This window comes from Salvia miltiorrhiza, chromosome 5 (genome assembly GCF_028751815.1).
Source record: "Salvia miltiorrhiza cultivar Shanhuang (shh) chromosome 5, IMPLAD_Smil_shh, whole genome shotgun sequence".
In the NCBI taxonomy this organism is placed as follows: Eukaryota; Viridiplantae; Streptophyta; class Magnoliopsida; order Lamiales; family Lamiaceae; genus Salvia; species Salvia miltiorrhiza.
The window spans coordinates 8,876,031-8,899,129 of record NC_080391.1 but is presented as its reverse complement, the minus strand read 5'-3'; the positions used below and the strand labels follow the sequence as shown (position 1 = coordinate 8,899,129).

The window sequence follows — 23,099 nt, the reverse complement described above, 5'->3', positions numbered from 1 at the left end:
TTCAGAATTATAACTGACTTAGCAAAGTCACGTTAATTAATTAAGCAAGATGAGACTATCGAATCTATTATTTATAATTACTTAAGTCGTGGATTATTTCCGGCTTGTGAGGAGAATTAAATCTACGGATTTAATTTAGATGTATTTTACAGTCCATCGATGCTAGCAAGCAAGAAATCAAATATCGTGCGAGTATATATATATACGCTACATTAGTAAGAATTCAAGATTAGTATTTCATTAAGCGCGTTACTGTACTACAAGTTTATAATTCCCAAGAGGCAAGAGCTTTACTTCATCCATATCCCACATTACTACACATCAAATGCAACACCATTCCTTGTTTAATACCATCAGCCGACAAGGAATCAATAAAGGAAAATCAATAAAGCAATAAAGGAAAATCATTAAAGTTAGTGGAAAGAAATAAGTGTGCTGCCACCATCCTTTGCTCCCCACCTCTTCAACCACCAAAAGCCATGCTTTCCTCCCTTTACAGCCACCAACTTCACTCCTTATTATATCACCCACCAAATCCTTCTCTCTTTACGCATCAACAGCTTGAGGAAGTTGTCATAATTGCTGCAAGATTCGAGAGGTAAGATTGACCTGATCCTCTCCAGTTTCTTCCTAAGTTCCTCCTGCATTGTTAAGCAAACAAAATACACAATTTGTTTTCAGCTATCTTCTCATTGAACTCAACATCACCGCAGCCAACCAAAAGCACAAACATTCAAGGTAATCATGCTATCCTAATATTCAATTCAGTTCACATCCATATCTTACATATCACAGTTCATCTGCATCAAATAGGGAAGATATGTCGTACAGTAGAGAGATCATAAGTTTCACAATCTGATGCACTCTAGAATAGCAAGTTATAAGCATCTTGAACTTAGTAAACACCCAACTATGCGATCATGAACAAGTGACAGATTACATAGGAGTAAACGAGCATAATTTGAGTTATGCAAAACAAGAAGATTTCACCTTGTCTAGTTCACGTTTTCGAATCGATAAAAAGGAAGAATGACTAGAGAACTTAGCTTAAGGAATAGGGCCGACTGCCCTGCTCTGAATCGGAAGACGGCGGCTCCGGGAAAGGAGGCTGCCGGGCCCTTGCTGTTAACAGCAGCGGCTGGCGGCGGCGCTCCAGGCGGCGACGTTACCTCAGCAGCGGCGACGTCCGACGATAAAACTCCAGACCGCGACCCGGCGAAATAGCAGCGGCGAATCACGTCGGACTTCCAGTTGCAACGACGGACTCGACGGAAATTGGGCACAGCGGCGGTTCGTGGTGCCTTCACCCAGCACCGACAGCGACGGAAGGAGCCGACCTCGTCGGACCTCAGAATGGCGGAAATAGCGTCATGCTCGCCGGAAAATGCAGCGGCGGCGGCAGCTCCAAAAAGGGAAATTTGGGATTTCTTTTTGATTTCTCCAGTAAATTTGAGAGGAAGGAATTGAAGAGAGGAGGAGGTGTCGGACATTGGCGAGGTAGAAGCTGACTCGCCGGATTGTGGAGCGGCGACGGCGGGCGCCTCGGCTGGAGATGGATCGAGAGAGAGAGAGAGAGAGCCGAAGGGAGAGAGAGCTCGACTGATATGAGAAAGAGAGAGAGTTTTCGACTGATTTGAGAGAAAAGGGGCTCGACTGATCTGGGAGTGAGAGAGAGAGAGAGTAATTCATTTGGGCCTTTGTTATTTTATTTAGTTGGGCCGATTCTTTCATTAAAGCCCAACTGCACCTTATTTTATATGGGCTGCTGTTTTATTTCATTTGGGCCACTTTTATTGATCTGAGCCCAGAATATCTTTTATTCAGTTGGGCCTTCTGTTATTTATTCAGATGGGCCTTTGTTATTTAATTCTGATTGGGCCTCTGATTTTATTTATATGGGCCGATTTTAATTACTGATTGGGCCTCTGAATTTATTTATTTTACTCAGATGGGCTTTTATTACATTATTTCATTGGGCCGAATTTATTTAAATTGAAGCCCATCTATTTTATTTTAATTGGGCTGTTATATTATCTACGTTGGGCCTCCTTTGATTTATTTAATTGAGCCCAGCTAATCAAATAATTATTTATTGGGCCAAGATTTATTTAATTACTTGAGCCGATGAATTATTTCAATTGGGCCTCTCATGTTAATTATTCAAGCCCACTTTTACTTAATTATTAGGTTGCCTTATGTTGAGCCTTTTAATTATTTAATCTTATAACATTACTTATTCCTATTTATTAAGCCGATTAATTATGAGGTTATAAAGCGAATAAGCTGAAGTATTTATTTATTTTCTATTGACTACGAGGAGCGGGGTTTATTTAATTGACGAATTAGAACACCCCGAAGAGAACGGATTAATTTTTGTTAATTATCCGGCTTCATGAGACGAGACTTAGCTTTTGTTTAAATCCGATAGCCTGGATTAACAATAGAAATTCCCTGATTATTATCTCAGAATAATAGTTCATGCATACGAGATTCATGCATAGTTTAATTACGCATTCTCATTTAATTGAGAATTTTCCCTCGATTTAAAGTCTTACGTTATTTTCTCGGATTAAAGGTCGAGCGCAAGAATAAGAGCTCGTCAAGGAGTCACTAATCTGTAGCAAAGCTTTGCTATCAGGTGGGTTACTTTCATATATATCAAATGAGTTTAATGTTATGTTTGAATAGTTATTTCATTGCAAAATCTTTGAACTGAAAATTTTTTTAACTGTTGTCTTGCCATAAATGTTTCAATGTTTGGTATGATATCTATCTGATGTGGCTTTGCCAGTTATTATGAAATCGAATTCGGGTCCTGAGCAGTTGATAGCTATCCTGCCAGGGCTAGTGTACACCAGTGACCGTGAGTCATCTAGCGGGTTGGCCGGTCAAGTGTCCGTGAGAGGTGGCCACCTCTCCGGCACACAGTTCCAGATATGATAGATTACAAGAGAACTTAGTCTGCAGACGAACTTTAAGAATCACAAATGAATTTAGTAAGCTTGGGCCTTTTTAGCGAAAAACTCCCTTGCTGTACTGTTTATGATGGCATGACAATTTACAACTTTACGAAGCATGTTATATTTCATAGTAGGCATATGTGCCCACTGAGTACTTTTGTACTCAGCCCTGCATATATTTCTAAATGTGCAGGTTGAGCAGCTGCCGATGGTGATGAAGTGACGAGCGGGACTCTTTTGTCTTATTATGTATTAATGAACTCTAGGGTTACATGTCTTCATACATGTAATCAGAACCTTATTCCGCTGCGTACTCAGAAGTTTTATGTTTATTTGACTAAGTCAGAGATATCTGAACTTACTAGTTATTTGAGTCTATACGACTAAACTTCTGTTATATTATAAATATTCCTTTTGTTAAATGATGAAATGTGATCCTTTCTTGTTTGATTATTCCCCTTTCTACCCCGCTTCTAATCTCCCTCCATTAGTCATGGTTTCCCCGGCTTAATTATCCTTAATTATGTCCGGTCGTGACACTCATCTTTGCTCTTACTCCATGTCTCTCTCGTTGCGCGCGCGCACAACAGCACCATCGACGTCGCCCCCTTCTTCCTCGACGGAGAGCACCGCCGCCCGCCTCGTCCGCAGCGCGGGTTTGCTCTGGTTTGGCCGTTCTGGGTTTGCCTCTCCGCCGCTCCGCCTCTCTAGTCGGCGCTACCTCTCCGATTTCGGGCTAGGGCTTTGCCTCTCTCACACGCACGCACCAGCAGCTTCAGCCCCTTCCCCATTCTCTATTCTTCTCCGACAGCAGCGTCGGCCGCCGCCCCGCCCCCGACCTCCCTCTTCCTCTCCCTTCGCACGTCGCCGTTTGATTTTGCTTGGGGTTTGATTTGGTTTTGAGGAAATTGGAGTCTGATTTGGTTTGGGTTTTTTGATTTTTTGGTTTTTGTTTTTTGATTTTTTGGTTTTTGGTTTTTTTGTGACAGACGAACGAACTCGCATAGCCAGAAAATTTGGGGCGATTGTTGCCGTCACCGGTGTCGCGGTCGCCGTCAGCCGGAAAATGGAGAAGAAGACACAGATTTAGGTTCAAGAAAGACTTAATTAACTCTTTAATTTTGGTGGACCACACTTAATTAACACATAACAATCCCTTTCTTAATCTTGAAAAGAATATGGCCAACTTTAATGGGACAGAGGGAGTATATAAAGACAAATATGCATAACATTGCACGCAAAAATACATTGCACTATGCAATCAGTCAAGTACCTCTCTCGGCCATGAACCCCCTCCTCTCGTTTGAATGATGCATATAATCGAACACAAAAATGCATAACTTTGCTCAGTATATATATATATATATATATATATATATATATATATACACATACAATTATGCTATGTGAACGATATTGCCACAATGCAATGCATATTTATGTGCAAAGTTATGCATTTTTATGTTCAATTATATGCATTAAATAAATTTCAGACAAAAGTAAATAAAATAAAATAATTGTTTTAAAATTTGATTTTTTTTTACTCTTGCGTGTATTTTATCTTGGAAGCCTTCTACCACATGTCGCGTTCTTAGTGCGCCACATGTACAGAATGTGTAGTTTAGATTTGGTACTATAGTATATACTACTACTCCCTCCGTTCACGAAATGAGTACTCATTTGTGGACGACACGGGTTTTAAGAAATGTATTGAGTGTAGTGTGAATAGAATAAGGGTCCCACCTTTTTTAGTGTATTAATTAAAGAGTTTTGTGGGGTACACTTGCCAAAAAGGAAAATGGGTACTCATTTCGTGGACGAACGAAAAAGGAAATATGGTGGTGAGGAGCAATATATGCAGAGTAGGGAGAGAGTACAAATCAGAGGAACCACTCTCATCAGAGGAGCCGTATGGGTCAGAAGAACCATTTATACCAGAAGGATTTCATCCATCAGAGGAATGACTCTAGCCAGAGGAGTCATCCGCACCAGAGAAGTCATTCTTGACAGAGGAGCCCTCTCCTCCAGAGAAATCATCCGCGCCGGAAAGGTCACCATCGTCAGGGAGGTCATCGTCATCAGAAAAGTCAACTCCATCAGAGAAGTCACTACCGCCAGAGGAGACGCCCTTGCCAGAGAAGACGTGTTTACCAGAGGAGTTCTTCATGACAGAGAAGACGTGTTTATCAGAGGAGTTCTTCATGACAGAGAAGACGTGTTTACCAGAGGAGTCCCTCATGCCAGAGATGTCAATATCACCAGAGAAGACGCCTTCGCCAGAGAAGACATTTCCATCAGAGGAGCCAATAAACGCGCGGGAAGGTCTCCCGCGTATTATCGAAATTACCAACGTACCCTTCCACCACGCAGGACGCATGCACCGAAGATGTTTTTACTATTTTACCCCTCCGCTTGTAAATCTATAAATAGGGTCCGAGCTCGTGTATTATTTCTTACGCTATCTCTTATTTTCCAAATACAACAGTCATTTTTCTCTCGTATTAAGTTTCCGATCATTCTACTTCGCTCCTTCCGATCAGTCCCAATAGGTATAGTTTACTGTTTCATCGTATAGTTTTAGGTGTTGGTTTCGTTAAACACCAACTGGCGCCGTCTGTGGGAAAAAATGGGCTAAGGCGTGAGAATTCCACCCCCTGCGTATGCAGATCCGGAATCGTCGCCGGATTTGCATGCGTAGGTCCCAATTACGCCATCATTCGGAGGTTTCAAGTTATTGTAGATCAGTTTTTATGTTTTCGTGCAAATTTACTTACAAGTTCGGGAGATCTACGTTCAATTGTGTTTTTGTGCATGGGGAAAAGGTGGCGACGGTTATAAATTATGAATTAGGGAAAATTTACGTTTCTTCACTGTGGATCGGGGTAATTATGGGCAAATGTGAGTTTCCTTTGGAGAATGGAGAGATTATTCGTAGATCTAACGGTTTTATCGGTGAATTATGGAATTTTAGCTCTGTTTTTGCTTAATGATTGGCTCTGTGTTGGGGATTTGTGGGTTTGCAGCGATAGGGTGTTAGTTAGCACTCCATTTTGGTTATGATTGGGCTTGCGTGGTTGATCTGTGAGTGTTTGTTGTTCGCGGATGGTGCTTATCAGTATTTTCCATGTTTTTATGGTTAATCCTCGTGTTTTATCGGTGGATCGGGGAATGGTGTTTTGTTTCCGTTATGATGAGGCTGATACTGTTAATTTACTGGTATTTTTCATTTAAGAAGGATGTTTATCAGTGTTTCCATGGTTTCTATGGTTAGTCTTCGTTGTGCTTGGGCTCGTGTGGTTAAATCTGTGGGTCTTCTCCGTTTAAGGTTGATAATTACCGTTACTTCATTTGCCTGAATGACAAATCTTCGTTCTATACCGTTGGATCGGAGTTGCTGCCCTGTTTTTGTTATGTTGGCTCTGTGCTGGGGGTTTATAGACGCTTTTCGTTTAAGGGAGGGGGTTTATGGGCGTTTTCCATGATTTTCGTGGTTAATCTTCGATTTCGGTGATTGAATTGGGAAGTTATGCTTTGATCCTGATGTATTGGAATTCTTTGTTGCGGATTTATGGGTTTTTGTGGTTAATCGTCGATGTCGAGAGTATTTATTGTCGTTGATACAAGAGTTTTACCTCAATAATATGATGATTAAACACTTTGTCTTAGTTATGGTGAGATCCATATTGTTGTTTTGTGAATGATCTTCACTTATGGGAAACGATTATTCATGCTTCTCCATGTTTTCCTTGACTAATCTTCGAAATTATTAGCTTCGTCTCTTACATAATTCCTTTTCTTATCATGTTTAATGCAATCGTGCTAACGTATCTTCTGGTGGTAGCTCTGTTTGTATTTATCCCTGGGTATTTTGCGTCTGTTGAAGTTTTATTGAGGGCTCTGTTTTCTCAATCTATACTCTGGGTTTATTTCCCCGAGTGTAGAATTACTTGGAAGGGAATTTTTTAACGGTCTCTGCACCGGAAGCCGGGATTTCTTATTGGATTTCTTACATTGGGACCCCAATCGGTAATAAGGGGTTTATTCTTTCGTCGTTAGAATAGCTTCTCACTTTGTTTATGTGTAGGTACCATGGGATCATCAGATGCACACCGCAACCTAGAAAGGGAGTTCGACTCCGCTGCTCTCACCACTGAGATGCCACCTTCATTGTTCCCGGGCCTCCAGGGCAATGCTACCTTCACTGCCCCACCAGGGTTTCAGGCTATCCCCGCCACTCCGTTGACAGGGTTGAATGCAAGCCTCCAGAGATCTGCTCTGGTGACTCCAGGATCTGACATGCCATGCTTAACCCCCGCGTCTGGAGCGGGACAAATCACGTTTGGATCGATGGAACAGATGATGGCGCTGCTTCACTACTCCGCTGTGCGTCAGGCACTAGGAACTCCCATGTTGTCCGCTGTTCCCACTGTAGCTCCACTGGTGGGAACGGCTACTCTGCAGGGCGCTGAGGCCCCACCTCCCGCTGCTCAGGAGGTAAACACTTTAGCAATCAACAAACAAGCTGCGGTGCCTCTGGAAGTACAAGGGGACCCTGCTGACAGGGAAGTGGAAAGAAGACCAGAGGGGAGCCGGGTCAGACTTAACAGTGTGGTGAGAAAGGAGAGGGTTGACGAGTCTGATAGTCAATCCGTCTCTTTGGTGTTCGAGGAAGAGAGACCGAGGGAGAAAGCTCGGCTAAAAAACCAAGTGTCTCAGCTAAAACATCAACTCCAGGATCTGGAGGAATCACTGAGGGAGAAATCCCGAAGGGAGGACAGGGAACAAAGGTCAGGAAAATCGCACCGGGTGGAAAAGTCCCATCGATCGGAAAAATCACGCTACACAGAGAGGTCAGAGGAAAGAGAGCCGGAGTATTCCTCTGGCAGACATGAATATAGAGTCCACAAGCGCCACGCTCATGAAGTACCCAGGGACAGAAGGGAACAGGGGAGGCATAAGGGGGACAAGAGAGCTAAGACATCGAGGTTCCACCCGATCCACAACCGCAGTCCTTTCTCGGACGATATTTTGGCAGATGCCTTACCTAGAAGCTACAAGCCCATCTCACTGGATTACGATGGCACTACCGATCCGGAGGTACACCTCAATCGGTTTGAAGGGTTGGTTACGTTGCACATGTACACGGAGGGCATCAAGTGCCGGATCTTCTCCACTACCCTTACTGGACCAGCCCAGTTATGGTTTGGGACGCTGCCCCCAAATTCCATTCACTCTTTCGAAGAATTACAGACTCGTTTTTTGCGTCAGTTCGCGAGTTCACGGAGGGTAGGGAAATCAGCCCTTTCGCTGATGGATATTAAGCAGGAGCAAGGAGAAACGCTTCGGGAGTACACAGCAAGGTTTAATCTTGCTGCTCTGGAGGTGCCAGAGGCAGAATCGCAAATTAAAAACTGCGCCTATGTCAGAGGACTCAGGCCAGGAATCTTTTTTGACGAATTACAAATTCGACCAGCAAGGGATTTTGATGACATCATGGCAAGGCTGCCGGGGTATCTACAGTTGGAGGACGCCAAAATGGCGAGGAAGGTGGAAAATGAGAAACACAGAGTCAAGAAAGCTGAGGAAGCACCCGAACGACAAAGACAGCAAGATAGGGCCCCATTCAGAGGGTTGCCTCCTAGGGTACTCCCACCCCAGGGAGGAATGCCATCTAATCAACAGCGCACAGTGAATGAAGTAACGCGGTTTACCGAATACACGCCCTTGATTAAACCACAAGAAGAAATTTTTCATCTAATAAAGGATCAGCCGTTCTTTAGGGCACCAGGGACCTACCGGACTGGGCCGCCGCAGGAAGGGCCTAACAATAAGTTGTGTGAATATCACAATTCCTTCGGGCATTACACGAAATATTGTGGACATCTTAAGCACCAATTGGAGTTATTGGTGCGCCAGGGGTGTCTCGACCACTTCATTGACAGGGGAAATGAAGGTCAGAGGAGGACTGATCAGAGGGATCAGCGGGATCAGAGAGATCAGCGAGATCAGAGGGATCAAAGAAATAACCGGGATCAGCGACGAGAGCAGGGGAACAACAACAGATATCGCAGGCTCGATGATAACCAGGATAATCGCAGAGAAGGGGCAGATAGACAAAATCTTCCTCCCCCCCCATATAGAAGGGAAGTTCACATGATTTGTGGGGAAAACGGGATGCCCACATCAAATAGGGCTAAAAAGCAAGTCGTCAGAGCAGTCAAAGCAGGGTATTATCCTAAACGGGTCATGGAAGTCACCAGCGCGGCAGAGGAGCCGGCAATCACTTTTGGAGCAGAGGATATACGCACATTAATGTATCCACATGATGATGCGCTGGTCATCACGGCAGACATCGCCGGCTGCATTATTCACCGTATTTTCGTGGATTCGGGCAGCGCTGTAAACATCTTGTACAAGGAATGTCTCCAAAATATGGGAATTAACGCTCATGTTGAGCCGACAAATGCTCCTCTGTTTGGGTTTGGAGGAGAGATGGTCATGCCCCTAGGGTATGTAGAGCTGCCGTTGATCCTTGGCAGTACAGTGGCGGGCAACAAAACAAGGATGGTACGTTTCTTAGTGGTGGATATGCCCAAACCCTCGTACAATGTCATACTCGGCCGGCCCGCCTTGACGGCGTTCAAGGCGGTTATCTCTTTGTTTCACCTAAAAATGAAGTTTCCAATCGAGGGTGGAAGAGTGGGAGAAGTTTGTGGCGATCAGACGACATCAAAAGCATGCCACGTGCAAATGCTCACACAGTCAGCAGGGCAGAAAAGGGAAAGATGGACAGAGGGGGCGAACGCCCGGAAGAGGGGGAAAGTGGGCGAGGTGCATGCCCCAGCAGAGGAGCGCCAAGAGTTGGCGGATTTATTAAAAGACAGAGACTCCACAGAGAAAACCGCGCTGGTGTCCACTAGCGATGTTTGCAATATGATAGAGTTATTTCCAGGGAAAGAGGGTTTCCAAACTAAGATTGGATCGGCCATGAGTGATCAAGTCAGAGAGGAGCTCATTGGTTGTCTCCGGCGAAATGCGGATGTATTCGCTTTCAGCACCGCAGATTTGAAGGGAATCAATAGAGGGTTGGCAGAGCATTGCCTCAACGTGGACCCTAAGGTCAAGCCGGTAAAGCAACGGACAAGGAATTTTGGGGCTGAAAAGGACGCGGCCATCAGAGAGCAGGTCTATGAACTATTGAAAGCTGGGCATATTGTGGAAGTGCAATACCCAGAGTGGATCTCAAACGCAGTGATGGTACCCAAGAAGACAAACACCTGGAGAATGTGCGTGGACTTCCGAGATTTGAACGCCGCTTGTCCGAAGGACCATTATCCTCTGCCGAGGATTGACCAATTGGTGGACTCCACTTCAGGATGTGCTTTATTATCCATGATGGATGCGTACCAAGGGTATCATCAGGTAAAGATGAACAGGGGAGACATCGCCAAAACGGCCTTTGCCGTCTGTTGTGGCGTATATGGGTGGAAGAGTATGCCGTTCGGTTTGAAGAATGCAGGAGCCACATATCAGCGGATGATGGAGAAAATTTTCAAAGAACAGCTTGCTAAGAATATCTCAGTATACGTAGACGATATGCTCGTACGGAGTAACAGGGCAGAGGACCATGTGGCGGATCTGGAAGAAATCTTCACGGTAGTCAGAGATCACAGACTCATGTTGAACCCAGCCAAGTGCACTTTTGGGGTCACAACAGGGAAATTCTTGGGGTATAAAGTCACACCAACAGGGATTGAGGTCAACGCCGACAAGGTCAAAGCTATTTTGGAAATGACACCGCCTAGAGGAATCAAGGAGGTGCAGACTCTGAACGGGCGTATCACTGCCTTAAGCAGGTTTATATCGAGATCGGCAGAACGGAGCATGCCGTTTTTCAAAGTACTGAGGAAGGGAACCAAGTTTTTGTGGACAGAGGAATGCCGCGCGGCGTTTGAGGATCTTAAAGTATACTTAGCAAAACTCCCAACTCTGACCAAGCCAGTTCCGGGAGAAACGTTGTATCTATACATAGCTATGGGGGAGGAGTCAATCAGCTCTGTGCTAATCAGAGAGGAGGGAAGTCATCAGAGACCCATCTATTTTGTCAGCAGAATTATTCAGGGCCCTGAGCTCAACTACACAGAGATCGAGAAGGCGGCTCTGGCGGTCATGATCACGGCAAGAAAGCTGAAGCCTTATTTCCTTTCACATCGAGTGGTGGTACGCACGTCTTTACCTTTTAAACAAGTTTTGGGGCGCGCGGATTTGTCGGGAAGAATGGTCAAATGGGCTGTGGAACTAGGGGAATATGATGTAGAGTACGAGCCACGAACGGCGATCAAGGCGCAGGCATTGGCAGACTTCATACAAGAAACAACTCGTCGTCCCATACCAGAGTTCTGGGTGGCTTATGTGGATGGGTCAGTGACAAAAGAGGGGTGCGGAATCGGGGTTTATATTACTTCGCCAGGTTATGGGACATACCAGTTCGCCATCAAATTCACCTGTCGGTTATCTAACAATGAGGCGGAGTATGAGGCCGTGGTCAGAGGGGCTCATATCCTGTCAGAGCTTAAAGCTGAGTGTGTCATTATAAAGACAGACTCCCAGTTGGTTGCACAACAATTCTCGGGAAGTTACAGTGTCAAGGATCAGAGGATGAAGGCGTACCATACCAAAATTAGCGAAATGAAAGAAAAATTCATGGAGTTTAAGCTCGAACAGATTTCTCGGGAGAAGAACACGAAGGCCGACCTACTGGCGCGCATGGCTAGCGCAGTAGAGCAAACTTGGAGCGACGAGATCATTTTACTCTGTGATACCAGAGAGATGGAAACTTCGCAGGTGTTCTCGGTAGAGATCAGAGATGATTGGAGGGCTCCGATTATACACTTTCTGAAGACAGGGGAACGACTAAGCAGAGAATCCAACCAAAGGGCCCGCTATGAAAATTACTGCCTAATCAATGATCAACTCTTCAAAAGATCTTTTACTCAACCTCTGCTAAAATGTTTATCGCCAGAGGAAGCTAACTTTGCTCTGAAAGAGATTCATGCAGGTTGCTGCGGCGGGCACACTGGATTTCGAGACCTTGTACGCAAGATCATTCGGGCAGGTTTTTACTGGCCTCACATCAACCAGGAAGCCAGAGAGTTTGTCCGCAAGTGTGAAGCTTGCCAGCGGCATGCCGGGAAAATCAACATACCAGGGGAGCCCATGGGTGTAATGTACGCCGCTTGTCCGTTTGATAAATGGGGCATTGATATAGTTGGGAAGCTGCCTACAGCACCTGGAGGGAAATGCTTTCTCATTGTGGCAGTGGACTATTTTTCCAAATGGGTCGAAGCTGAGGCCGTGAGCAAGATCGATGAAGTTACAGTGGAACGTTTTATCTGGAGGAATATCTGCTGCAGATTCGGAGTGCCACGCATCATCGTGTCTGATAATGGGACTCAATTTACAGGGCAACGGGTTGCGGACTTCTGCGATCGAATGGATATCACACAGCGTTTTGTCTCGGTGGCTCATCCACAGGCAAATGGACAAGTAGAATTGGCTAATAGGACCATATGTGAGGGCATCAAGAAGAGGCTAAATCAGAGCAGAGGGAAGTGGGTGGAGGAGCTGGATACCGTTCTTTGGGCTTACCGAACTAGTCCAAAAACGGCGACAGGGGAGGCACCATTCACACTGGTGTATGGATCCAATGCGGTGATACCAGCAGAGGCACGACTAGAATCATACCGGATTACCACGTACGACACTGAGCACAATGAGGAGCTCCGCCGAGCAGAGCTGGACTTGGTGGAGGCACAGAGGGAGGAAGCCCGTGTTAGAGCGGCCAAGTACAAAGGCATTATCAAAGCGGGATATGATAAACGGGTCAGAGTGAGGAAATTGTCGAAGGGAGATTTGGTTCTCAAGCGAGCTGATGCATTAAAGGCGGTGGGTAAGTTCGAAGCCAATTGGGAAGGGCCATACATCGTCACAGAGGTTTTGGGAGGCGGTGCGTACATATTGTCGGATTCAGACGGCAGAGCTCTACCCAGACCATGGAATATAAACACACTCAAAAAGTTCTATGTATAACTGCTTCTTAGCAGGAGTAATCACTTGTAGACCGGATACTCTTTTTCCCCACAGGGGTTTTAACGAGGTCCGGGGCCATAATATCAATAAAACAGATATGTGGTTCTAGGGAATTCCCTGGTGTTGTGTTTGTTTATTTCAATTTTTGTTTTCTTACATTACATATGCTACCTAACATGTTCGTGCAGAGCACTGCACATGTCACCAGAGGGGGGAGTAGGGTGTATACCCATAATCCTCAATTTTTAAATTCAAAATGCAAACTGCTTCTTAGCAGGACAAGGGAGAAAAAAAATACAAAAACTGCTTCTTAGCAGGCCAAAGGGAAAACAAGCATCAGGGATGGACGTCTCTCTTTCCACGATCCAACACTCCGAGTTCTTCTTCGTGGCTGGGACACGCTCACCTTTCAGATCTACTCCAACTCTACTCTGTGTATGCAGAATACCAAGAAAAACAACAAGTCAAAATGCCAAAAAGAAAGAATACAGAGGAGGAACAAACTAGAGGCCAGATCTGAGGAGCCAACGCTCAGATCCGGAAACCCAACGCCCAGATCTGGGAAATCAACGTCTAGATCTGAGGAGCCTGGTTATAAAACACTCAAGCAAGGGAACTCCACTCGTTACAACCACAAAGTTAGAGATCTACACCAGAAGCACAGGGGAAAAGGCGGAGCCCTCGGGGATGTGAGTGTTTAGAGGGGAAATTCCCTTACTTGAGTGCCTTACAACCGATCTAGGGAGACAAAACATCAACAGATCCAGGGTTTGAAGGATCGGAAGAGGATATATATAGAAGCGATACTGGGATCAAGAAATGGGCCAAGGGGTAATGGGCCCGCATGAGCTTATGGGTCGGAGAAGGGAGTAAGAAATAATTGGGCCAACATGTTCATAACAGAGTATTGCACATGTCACCAGAGGGGGGAGTAGGGTGTATACCCGTAGGTCCCAATTTTTAAATTCAAAAATTGCTTCTCAGCAAGATTAGGGCAAACCAGAGGAATTACGCTCCACCAGAGCAGAGGGGTCATGCTCAACCAGAACAGAGGTTGCTGACAATCGTAAGCCGCGAAAGTTGGTTGTGCCGCCCGGGCCCTCCATGCTCCGCGCAGAGATAGCACTTAATCATAAGCCGCGAAAGTTGGTTGCACCCCCCCGGGTTTTCCATGCTCCGCGCAGAGGTTGCTTTAACCGTAAGCCACGAAAGTTGGTCGCACCCCCCGGGTTTTCCATGCTCCGTGCAGGGTGTTCCTGTCAATCGTAAGCCGCGAAAGTTGGTTGTGCCGCCCGGGCCCTCCATGCTCCGCGCAGAGATAGCACTTAATCATAAGCCGCGAAAGTTGGTTGCACCCCCCGGGTTTTCCATGCTCCGCGCAGAGGTTGCTTTAACCGTAAGCCACGAAAGTTGGTGGCACCCCCCGGGTCCTCCATGCTCCGTGCAGGGTGTTCTTTCAATCGTAAGCCGCGAAAGTTGGTCGTGCCAACCGGGCCTTCCATGCTCCGCGCAGAGGTGGCACATAATCGTAAGCCGCGAAAGTTGGTTACACCCCCCGGGTCTTCCATGCTCCGCGCAGAGGTTGTCCTTAACCGTAAGTCACGAGAGGTGGTGTGCACCCCCCGGGTCTGCCAAGCCTCGTGCAGGGTGTCCACTTAACCGTAAGCCATGGAAGGTGGTGTGCATCCCCCGGGTCTGCCAAACTCCGTGCAGGGTGGACCTTTAACCGTAAGCCACGAAAGTTGGTCGCACCCCCCGGGTCTTCCATGCTCCGTGCAGGGGGTTACTATTCAATCGTAAGCCGCGAAAGTTGGTCGCGCCATCCGGGCCTTCCATGCTCCGCGCAGAGGTGGCACATAATCATAAGCCGCGAAAGTTGGTTACACCCCCCGGGTCCTCCATGCTCCGCGCAGAGGTTGTCCTTAACCGTAAGTCACGAGAGGTGGTGTGCACCCCCCGGGTCTACCAAGCCTCGTGCAGGGTGTTCATTTAATCGTAAGCCGTGAAAGTTGGTCGTGCCACCCGGGCCTTCCATGCTCCACGCAGAGGGTTACTATTTAATCGTAAGCCGTGAAAGTTGGTCGTGCCACCCGGGCCTTCCATGCTCCACGCAGAGGGTTACTATTTAATCGTAAGCCGTGAAAGTTGGTCGCGCCACCCGGGCCTTCCATGCTCCACGCAGAGGGTTACTATTTAATCGTAAGCCGCGAAAGTTGGTTGCACCCTCCGGGTCTTCCATGCTCCGCGCAGAGTGCTCAAGCATGGATGGGAAGCAGCGTGGATGGGAAGCACGAAATCGCCAGCAAAGAAATCAACCAAATCCTCGTCAGAGGAGGCGGTGAAATCCTTCCTAGAAGAGTTAACCAAATCCTCGTCAGAGGAGGCGGTGAAATCCTTCCTAGAAGAGTTAACCAAATCCTCGCCAGAGAGGTCATCACAATCCTCGCCAGAGGAGTCATCTCAATCCTCGCCAGAGGAGTCGTCACAATCCTCGCCAGAGGAGTCATCTCAATCCTCGCCAGAGGAGTCATCTCAATCCTCGCCAGAGGAGTCGTCACAATCCTCGCCAGAGGAGTCATCTCAATCCTCGCCAGAGGAGTCATCTCAATCCTCGCCAGAGGAGTCATCATAATCCTCGCCAGAGGAGTCATCACAATCCTCGCCAGAGGAGTCATCACAATCCTCGCCAGAGGAGTCATCTCAATCCTCGCCAAAGGAGTCGTCACGATCCTCGCCAGAGGAGTCGTCTCAATCCGCAGAAGAGGAGTCATCACAAGAAATTAAAGCAATTCCAAGGGAGGGGATTAGAGAAGCATCAACAACAATCATAATAAACCAATTCAAATCAACAGGGGAAAGACGGAAATATAAACCCCACCTCAACAGGCAGCGAAAACAACACAAATAACAGAGATAAAAGAAGCAAGGAGGTGAACGAAATTTCATTAAAGCACGCTCAAGAAGCAAAGCTGTACATCAAAAACCGGCGGTAAGTGTTTAATTGGTACAAATTAAAGAGTTACAAAATTCTCTTTTGGTAAAGTCAGGAGAGAAAGGGGAAACATCAAGAGGGAGGAACAGGGGCAGCTTGGGCAACAGCAAAGGAGACGGGAGCAGAGGCAGAGGGAGCCCGGGAAGGAACACCACTTGCAGAAGCATGACCCGAAATAGTTTTCTCTGAGAACACGGGCAACAGGCCAGTCTCCTTCGCTTGGGGAAGACGAACTCCCAAATCCAACAACGGTGCAGCCTCCTGCACATACAGATCCTCATTCTGGTACAGATTGAACAGCTGTTCCACCGCGGCAGAGGAAGAGGCAGAGTCGGTGAAGGCAGAAGCCGCTAAGTCAGAGGGCAGGGGAGGCTCCAGGCCGAACTGAGAAAATGTTCGAGAACTCTCGCCAGAGGGATCCCGCAGCCGGTTCACAAAGCGCGCCAGGGTAGCAGAGAACGCAGGCGCATATATGGGAGCAGAAGGTAGCAAGTCAGATCCAATCCCAAGAGAAAAATAGGGAATGGCTTTCTCTAGCACCGGGTACCACCACTCTGGCTTCTCTGGAGAATGCGCAGGGATCCCCATCCGCTTATTTATCTCCTCATCCTGGAGATTATCCATCAGGGCTTTGAAATTCAAAGTGGCAAGTTGCTCCGGGGTGGCCCCCGCCATCTCCAATGCCTTGGAAGCTGTTTGCTCTATCACATAAGCAAAGAGGGGTCCAAAATCCGCCAAATACTCGGGAGTCTTTTTGAAAGCATCCAGAGTACCTTCCAGCATCAACCCCAGGAAATGTTGACCCCGTGGAGACAAGAAATATTCCAGGCGTTGATCTCGAGCCCCCAGAACGAACGCGCGGTTCTGAGCTTCCACAAGTATCCTCTTCCAACCCCGCCTGGCTTCCCTGTAGTCTCTTTCATAACCAGCTTTGAACTTGACTAAGCTTTCGTGGCTCTCCTTTGTGGCTCTCAACAACTCGGAGGCCAAGGATGCTCTCTCCACCTCCACCTGAGCTAATTTATCTTGCAGATCAGCGATCTCCGCTTCAGCTTTACTCAGACGCTCTACTACCCCGGCGACATCATCATCACGCTTGGCGATGTCTGCCTGTTCCTTCTCCCGTTCTTTCTCAGCCATTTCGTAGTCATGGATGCATTTAACAGCCCCCCACATCCCTGACTCTACCTGCAAGAAGATAAAATGGGTTCCAACAAAACCATAAAAAGGTTAGTAATTTAAAAAATTCTTAATAAAGAGCATAACATGCAGGATACCTGAAGAGCCAACCGGCAGAGCTGAGTAGCTAAAGCCGGTCGGGTCAGCTTCCCCATCTTCTCTTGGTCCTTTGAATGGACACGAGCTATCAAGGCGTCAATCAATTCCTGCCCCGATAAGCTCGAAATCGGTCCAGGAACAAGATCCTCTGGTTCGTCAGCCGAGGGCATTGCAGCTTTGCCCTTACCCTTTCCACCGACAGAGGGGAGAACCTTGGAACCACCAGCTGACTTCTTCGCTGGCCCTTTGCCCTTGTCCCCAGCAGGAGTGAGAATCTTCACACCACCAGCAGACCTCCTCGCTGGCTCTGAGGACTTGCCAGTCTTTTTCAGGCTTTCCTGTCTCTCCTTCTCACCCATAGAGATCAGGGAACCTCTCTTCCGCTTCTTCGTAAGATCAGCAAGGGTGGCATCTGGAGCCGAATCAGGCGAAGGAACCTCATCGGTAATATCCACGACTTGGATATCTTCTTCGCGGGAGCCAGCGGCATCACCAGCACTGGAGCGCCCACTTCTGTGAACAAGAGCCCCCACATCAACTTCCTCCGCATCAAAGGAGTGCGAGGCTTCCACATTTCCCTCTGGGATTTCAACTACAGGGGGAATGGGGATCAGTTGGGAACCAGCAGGCTGCTCCGAGGGACTTGTTCTGGAAGCAGAACCGCTTGGGCCATGTGCTCCGCTGCCAGCAAGAGAAGGGGTGTCAGGCAAATTGTCCCCACATTTCGATCTCCAAGACATATCTGCAAACCAAAAGTTCACATCATTAAAAGCAGGGTAACAAAAGCTAATGTGTTTTCTAATGTATATTTTTTACCTATTGATCTCGCTGGATACAGGGGAAACAGACCATTATATGCCAGAGAGGAATTGTTCTCGGCCAGGTACTTACAGTCTAGAGTCTGGGCTTTATTCATAGCATTAAGGTGAGTTATAATACTCTGGTCACGGGTAGAAGGGACTTCGGGAGAGGCTGGCTTATAAGTAGTGCGACTTGTATGCCATTCCAGCTCCGAAGCACCATAATCGCGCCAGTTGCCGAAAGGGGTGCGCACATAACAATAGTATTCCAGGAAGCCCTTATCGAAAGAATTCAGAGAGGAAAGGAAGGTGATAGGATATTTCGGGTGGGCAGCAAAGCTATACAAGGGATTGCCCTGCATACGAAGGGTCTGGGTCTGACAAAACAATTTGGCGGTGTCCCCAACACCGTGAGCCCGGCACAAAACATGAAAGGCATATAATCTCCGAATAGCAGAAGGAGCGACTTGAAAAAAGGGGATGTGAAAATAGTTACAAACATCAACCAGCAGAGTAGGAGGAGGGAGTCTCAAACCAGCATCTATTTGAGCTTTCCAAACAACTATCACCTTGGGATGACGAAGGCTTTCAGGAGGCGTTGAATCCTTACAAAAGGCCTCGAATTTTAAACCATCAGGACGCCTACATTTGCTTTTCAATTTTTCCACCTCCGCGACACTAAGGCGGGATGGAGGAATACGTTTGGGGGGTAGACGGGGCTTTTTCCCTTTTTTCTTAGGTGGAGAAGGAGGGGGTGTAGTTTGAGATTCATCAGAAACAGAAGGGGAGGGAAGATTTTCAAGATCTTGCTGCGACGGGGAGGAAGATGAAGGGTCTTGGGCAGAAGGAGAGGGCGAACGAGAGGGTTGAGGGGCGGAGGTGCAGGCCATGATGGGAGATGTTAACCCTAGGGTTTCTAGCACGCTCAATCAGAGCACCAACAGTTATACCACTACACTACGATTAAACACAAAATTGCAGTGAAGAGGATACGCGAGTTACCTAGACCGGAGAAAGATGGACGGTAAAACCTGGAGCGGAAAGGTCGCGGGAGAATGCCGGAACAGTGAGGAAATCGCCGGAAAATGCAGAAAATTCGCTCGGAAAACTTGGAGAAGAAGAATAGGGAAAAAAGGGGAGTTCGAATCGGCTAAGTAAGATTGTACGCGGGTAACCACCAGCACGCGGGATGAACGGCACGTGGCATACGGAAGAAATCAACGGATGAGAATTTTTACGGAAAGGCGAAAGGACGCGAAGGTTAAAAAGTAACCTCGGGGTACGGGGAAAATACTGTGGACTGGGCAGACATTTAATGCGGATGACGTCATCCACGCGGGCGAGTCCTCTGACTAGTTGCATCTCTCCAGAGTGAACTAGCCAGACCAGGGGGTGGGAGTAACAAAAACGCCAGAGAACAATTTACAGGGCTTCTTTTTATTCTCTCATAATGTCAAAATGCTTATGTCTTTATGATTTACAGGGGCCAAGGAAAATAACAAAGCTTTGATGCTGATAACACACCACTGGTTGAACGCGAAGAATACCCGGTTCAACCAGACTAGAGGGGGGAGTGGTTGGTGAGGAGCAATATATGCAGAGTAGGGAGAGAGTACAAATCAGAGGAACCACTCTCATCAGAGGAGCCGTATGGGTCAGAAGAACCATTTATACCAGAAGGATTTCATCCATCAGAGGAATGACTCTAGCCAGAGGAGTCATCCGCACCAGAGAAGTCATTCTTGACAGAGGAGCCCTCTCCTCCAGAGAAATCATCCGCGCCGGAAAGGTCACCATCGTCAGGGAGGTCATCGTCATCAGAAAAGTCAACTCCATCAGAGAAGTCACTACCGCCAGAGGAGACGCCCTTGCCAGAGAAGACGTGTTTACCAGAGGAGTTCTTCATGACAGAGAAGACGTGTTTATCAGAGGAGTTCTTCATGACAGAGAAGACGTGTTTACCAGAGGAGTCCCTCATGCCAGAGATGTCAATATCACCAGAGAAGACGCCTTCGCCAGAGAAGACATTTCCATCAGAGGAGCCAATAAACGCGCGGGAAGGTCTCCCGCGTATTATCGAAATTACCAACGTACCCTTCCACCACGCAGGACGCATGCACCGAAGATGTTTTTACTATTTTACCCCTCCGCTTGTAAATCTATAAATAGGGTCCGAGCTCGTGTATTATTTCTTACGCTATCTCTTATTTTCCAAATACAACAGTCATTTTTCTCTCGTATTAAGTTTCCGATCATTCTACTTCGCTCCTTCCGATCAGTCCCAATAGGTATAGTTTACTGTTTCATCGTATAGTTTTAGGTGTTGGTTTCGTTAAACACCATATGGGTACTCATTTCGTGGACGGAGGGAGTACTACTTAAGGACACAGTACTACCAGAACCCAATCATATATATATATATATATATATAGGAAGTTGTTATTATACAAATTAGATTTATCGTATAAAATAAATTTATTGTAAATTTACTAAAAAGATATTATGAATTTATTTTAGAAAATAATTAATTCAAAAAATAAATTTTTATCACCAATAAAACTACGAAATTTTCACAAACAGTGCTGGAAAATTAGATTCGGTCCTAACCGATTAAATCACAGCATCTTCGACTTTTAGGCCGGCTCTAAACATAGTAACCACACGAGTGTTTGGCTAAGTTTATTTTAAAGAGCTTATAAGTTTTTGAAGCTTATAAAATATTTCAAGAACTTATAAGATGTAGTTTTTAAAACTTTATAAGTTGTCAAATTGTTTGAATAATTAAGCTTATAAGCTAGAAAGAGAAATTTTAGTTAGAGAGAAAAATCGAAAAGAAATGAAATTAGAATGATATATAATGAAAATAAACACTCATAGTTAAGTTATTTTTGTAAAATGAGTATTGCTTATAAAAAAATAAGAAAATAAATTGGGATAGATAAGCTTATTTTTTGGGGAGCTTATAAGCTCTTAGAGCTTAATTTTACAGCTTATAAGCTCTTTATAAGCTTAAGTTTAGGAGCTCTTTAAGAGCTTATTTTACCAAACACTTTGAAGGAGCTTCTAAACTGTTTAAAAGAGCGTATAAGCTCAGTCAAACACCCTCTTAATCACAACAATAATAATAATAGGGCAAATAGCGTTAAAATACCCAAAGTTTCGCCGAATTCGCGAATTTCCCTTGACCTTCAAAACATGGTATTAAAATTCTTGATCGTGGTTCCGATGCTTAATTTTCACCTAATTACGTTTTCCGGCCACTAATGGTTTCGACGTGGCACATACGTGGAATGACTAATGCTGAGTCATAAAACAAGAGCCACTGGAGCCATACGTCGTCGTTTAACCAATAAATAAAAAACATGGCTGTAATTAGGATTAAAAGGTAAAAACTTGAGAAGTGAAAATACCAACAGTCGCAAGCAATTCTGTGATCGAGTTCATCGCCGTCCGAGGAAGAAGAAGGTGTCTTCGTACCGTTTTCAAGTGTTCGAGTGTGTTCTTCATCACCAGCGATGTCTAATCCGTAAGTTGTTACTGAAACACAGTTTTTTGGTGGTAGATTCAACGGATATATCTTGAATGCTAGAGGAAAGCATGTAATACACATGTTAGAGGAGATCCGGATAAACTTGATGGTTAGGCAGGTGAAGAAGTTAGGGGATATTGAGAAAGTTGATGACATTTTGACTCCATTGATTAGGAAAAAATTGGAAAAATTGAGTACACAATCTAAACACTGCATTCCTTACCCTGCATTGGGGGGTAAGTTTGAAATAGACATGGAAGGTGATAAGTTTGTAGTCAATGTAGAAGCTAGAACATGCACTTGTAGGGTATGGCAGATGGTGGGCATCCCTTACATCCATGCCATAGCAGCCATTGAGTTTATGGAGCAAGACCCTGCAAAGTATGTTAATGACTTCTACACAGTTGTAACATACAAAAAAGCTTACGCATTTGGATTAGAGCCTCTGAATGGCCAACGGTTGTGGCCGGTTGTGGAGGGATATGTTGTCAAACCCCCTGCCATCAGGAAGATGCCAGGCAGGCCTAAGCTCAAGAGGAAGAGGGCAGCCCATGAGGTGGATCCGAGCAACCCAAACAAGCTTAGAAGGCTTGGTCAAAAAATGACTTGCAAAAACTGTGGTCAAACAGGCCACAACTCCAGAGGTTGCAAGAACAAGACAGTGGTCAAACCACCAAAAGAGAAGGTATGTATGTTGATTGCTTTCTATTTTTCATAGATATGACATCAATATTTAACATAATGTTATGCTTTGTAGGGCAAGCCTGGAAGGCCAAGAACAAGGAATGTTACATCAGATGCAAGTGGGGGGATCAACACTGAGGCAGGAACACAACCAATTGAGGAGAGTTGTAATACAAATGCACATGGTAGTTCTCAAACAAGAGGAAGAGGTAGGGGAAGAGGTAGGGGAAGAGGAAGCAGCTGTGGCAGGGGGGTGATTACTGAGGCTGGGACAGTGGCAAGGGAAAGGAATGTGGCAACAAAAGGTGTAGGTTGTTATGTTGCAGGCTCTGGCAACATCTATTATAGGGTAACATGCTTTAAACTCTCCAATATCACTATAATTTATTGTTGATAGATGCTAACTATATCTTCATTCATCCATCATGCAGTCACCACAACAAAGTGGAGTGACTCATGTGAAGAGGGCTGGAGCTTCTACAAGCAAGGGAAATTCATCTACACAACTACCTCAAACCCAAGAAAACAATGCTGGACCAGGCAACATGGGAAGCTAGCTAGAAGGCTATAGTGTTTAGAATTTTTGTTTTTGGCTTGAACTTGAACTCTAGGATCAGTTTGGAATGATGAATGGCTTGTTTGTTGCTAGTTTGTAAAAACATATGAATCACAGAATTTCTTGCAAGTTTGGAATAGCTAGTTGTCAGTTTGCAAAGACATATGAATCAATGATGATTTGTTGGGAGTTTGGAATGGTTTCTTGCATA

The 23,099-nt window shown here is 45.9% G+C and overlaps 1 long non-coding RNA gene across 1 annotated transcript; it reads left to right on the top strand.

Moving 5' to 3' along the window:
* Nucleotides 1-436: 436 nt before the first annotated feature.
* On the top strand, nt 437-3,285 carry LOC130985778 (uncharacterized). Its single transcript, XR_009089078.1, has 4 exons — nt 437-598; nt 682-738; nt 2,576-2,638; nt 3,154-3,285. It is a non-coding gene; the product is annotated as an uncharacterized LOC130985778 (long non-coding RNA).
* Nucleotides 3,286-23,099: the final 19,814 nt, after the last annotated feature.